Source organism: Anomaloglossus baeobatrachus, chromosome 5, assembly GCF_048569485.1.
Source record: "Anomaloglossus baeobatrachus isolate aAnoBae1 chromosome 5, aAnoBae1.hap1, whole genome shotgun sequence".
In the NCBI taxonomy this organism is placed as follows: Eukaryota; Metazoa; Chordata; class Amphibia; order Anura; family Aromobatidae; genus Anomaloglossus; species Anomaloglossus baeobatrachus.
In genome coordinates, this window is record NC_134357.1 from 193,270,018 (window position 1) to 193,273,584 (window position 3,567).

A 3,567-nucleotide genomic window follows, 5' to 3' on the forward strand; every position below is an offset into this window, starting at 1 on the left:
TTTCCACCTTCTCATAGTTATATTACATTTCCTTGGTAGGTATAATTTGCGTTCTTGTTTGATATCACTGTATTCTGCATTGTGTTCATGCTTTTACACTTGCAAGCCTATACTGCTTGGTGTCAGTTTCCATTTTGTCTTTCTGCTGCATTTTATGTGTGTGTGCAATTATAATAAATTAGTTATTTTTTGGATTGATACTTATCTCATTTATCATTTTATTTTGCAGTTTGCACATCATGAACGACACCGAGCGTGCTGTTTTGGTTTCTGCATTGCTGATTGAGGCAGCTTGGCAAGAAGATGAGGGACAGATGCGTTCCAAACGAAGGCGTCGCGTGTGGACCAGAGAGTGGCTGCTGAAGAGGTCCCAATTCTCCCACATGCGACTAGTAAGAGAGCTGCAGGAGAAGAATCCTCATGATTTTCGAAACTATCTGCGCATGTCAGAGGAATCTTTCAAATTGATACTGGAAAGTGTCAGGCCATATAGTCAACGGCAGAATACACGAATGCATGCTGCTGTCCCGGCCAAGGAAAGATTGGCCGTCACGCTGCGTTTCCTCGCCACTGGACGCTCACTTACATTTTTCTGCAGCCATTTCAAGGCCGCTGCTCAATATAATAATTCCGGAGACATGTAATGCGATTGTCCGCAGTCTCAGGAGCTACATGCAGTTTCCAAAACAAAAGAGGAATGGATAAAGATTGCCTCAGATTTTGACCGTCTTTGGCAGTTCCCTAACTGTGGTTGGGCTTTGGACGGGAAACATGTGTGGATCACCCAACCACGGAACAGCGGATCCTATTTCTTCAATTACAAGGGCTATTTTAGCGTCATTATGATGGCCCTTGTTGACGCCAATTACGAATTTATAACTGTTGAAGTTGGCATGAATGGAAGGGTTTCCGATGGTGGTGTTTTAGAGCACACACGTTTTGGAGAGCGATTGGACAACTGTGAACTGAATTTGCCACCCAACTCTGAGACTAGAGACAACCTTAATTTTGTGTTTGTCAGCGATGAGGCATTCCAGCTTCATGCAAATCTTGTAAAACCATTCCCCCAAAAAGTCTGACGGTCGAAAGACGAATCTTTAATTACCGTTTGTCAAGGGCACGTTGGGTTGTGGAAAACGCTTTTGGGATTATGGCCAACCACTTCAGAGTTTTCCACACACCTATAAACATGAAGCTGGAATCAATAGACTATGTTGTTTTGGCCTCTTGCGTCTTGCACAACTTCCTTCGCTATCGCGATGCAATTGGGTACTGTCCGCCTGACTTTGAGGACTCTGTGGACCTAATAAATGGGAACGTGGAGCTCAGTGAATGGCGTGCAAATGATCCCGCAATTGCAGGCCTTTAATCAGTAGTACATGGCAGAAACAAGGATGATGCGAAGGCCCGCCGAGAAAACTACTGCCAATATTTTAATGGCCCTGGTGCTGTTACTTGGCAGCATCAGAATGTATAGTGGTATACTGATGTAATATAAACAATCCTTTCATTTTGTGTAATCATGTGTAATAAACGTTACGTTTTACTTTTTAAAATACTTGTTGATTTTTTTAAATAAATATCTATATATCTATATACATATATATACACATATATCTCAATATATATAGATATTTATATGTATCTATCTATGTATATATATCTGCTGTTTGGTAGTTGTAATTTCAAAAAGCAAGTAAACATCTATCATCACTCACAATCATTATATTACATGTATACATCTGTATACATGCACCAACCCATCTGCATCCCGCCTTTGGCCTGGTAGTAACCAGCGGTGGCCGGACCCATGCTCGTACGTACTGGGAAGTGAGTTGTCGGTGAGGCCACCCGTGGGTTGCGGTGACTGATGGTGAGACAGTTAGGGGAGGTGTAGTCCCTGGTGTATGGGATAAATGGCTGTGGAAGGTGACATGCAGAGTTGGACCGGCGGTAAATGGTGTACTCACAGTTCTCAAGAATTACACACAGTCCCGTGTAGCAAACAGGGGTCCCTTCCTCTTGCACTCAGTGTTTGTGTATTCACTGGGACAACTACGCTTGGAACGTGCAAGTCCACTCCCATTACTGTGTATGTTGGGAGCTGCGGCCCGCGAAATCTGACCCTCCGGATCTCTGTGGGTTTTGACGGATAACACTTAAGGTGTACCGCGACCGGATCGCCGTCGCCTGTGAGCCTGCTTGCCAGAACCTACCATATGTTATTTGCAAAAAAACACCAGAAAACCATCCTTGTTTTGTGTTGCTTTTTTGCTGTGTTTGTACTGCTGCAGTTTTGCACGCGCACACACAAACATACTTTAACCGGTACGTACATACATACATACACACAGCCACATACATCCATAGTCAACATCCACCGATGCTGCCGATTCATGTCCGGCTCCTGGTGGGAATCTTGTCTTCTTCCCGTAGAATTGTCCTGTGTGCAGAAGCGCAGGTGAAGTGACGTCACCACGTAAAGTGACCGCGCGTGCGTCACAGGTCCTTCAACTCCCTGTATCTATCCGGCGGTAATGCCCACTGGATGTTTGCACGTTGATCGGAGGCTTCCTCAGGACACGGACATGGATTGGCAGCATCAGGGTTTTGGTGGACATGGTGAGTATGGATCTACATGCAAAACTTCAAACAGATCTATTCCTCCAAGCAAAATGCAGTCCTGCTGGAACTCTTCATGGAAACTGCAAAAATGAGGCATGAAAAACTTTTTATTGTCAGTGTTTTCGTGGCTACGGCCAAAAACACAGATGGGCAATAATCACACTAATAACCAAAAAAACATTATTTTAAACAAAGAAAAAATATATTATTGGCTGCCGCCCTGATGTTGGGACGCTACATACTTGGCGAGCAGCACTCCGTGCTGCTTAACTTCTGTGGCCAGTGTGTGCTGTGCCGCTGCCAGTGTGCGCTGTGCTGCTGCCACTGTGCGCTGTGTCGCCAGAATCCTCCTTTTGTGAGGCCTGAAGGTCTTCTACTGTTGGTATTTCTATGGAGGGAATGGTACAACTTAAAAAGGCTAATTATATTTAGACATATAATTTAGAGGTACATGTTTGTTGTTAAAACTTACGGTTTGGGTGTTCCTCCTTGTCCGGTAATGACGGGCTGAGGTTCCACCCGAATCCTCTGCCATCACCATCAGCGGCTAGGGTGAGACAAAACACTTCATAGTACATGATAGCTGGAGAGGCTGCTTTATACATAGAGGCCTGGAGAGCCTGCTTTATACATGGAGGACTGCAGAGGCTGGCTGCATTATTATACATGGAGGACTATGGAGGTATATTCTAATATATGATTGGTTATGTGGGACCCTTTATACTATTTGGAAGGCTATGTGGGGGCCATTATTGTATTTTGTGAACTAAATACAAGGGGGGACAAAGATACAATCAGGGGATGGGAATGTTTTGTGCTGAGGGAAAAAGGCTTTTTCCCTCAGCACCCAGCTTTCCCATGCTCTGCTATACATTTTCTCTCAGCACTCAGCTTTCCCATGCTCTGATATGGGAAAGCTGGGTGCTGAGGGAAAGATGTATA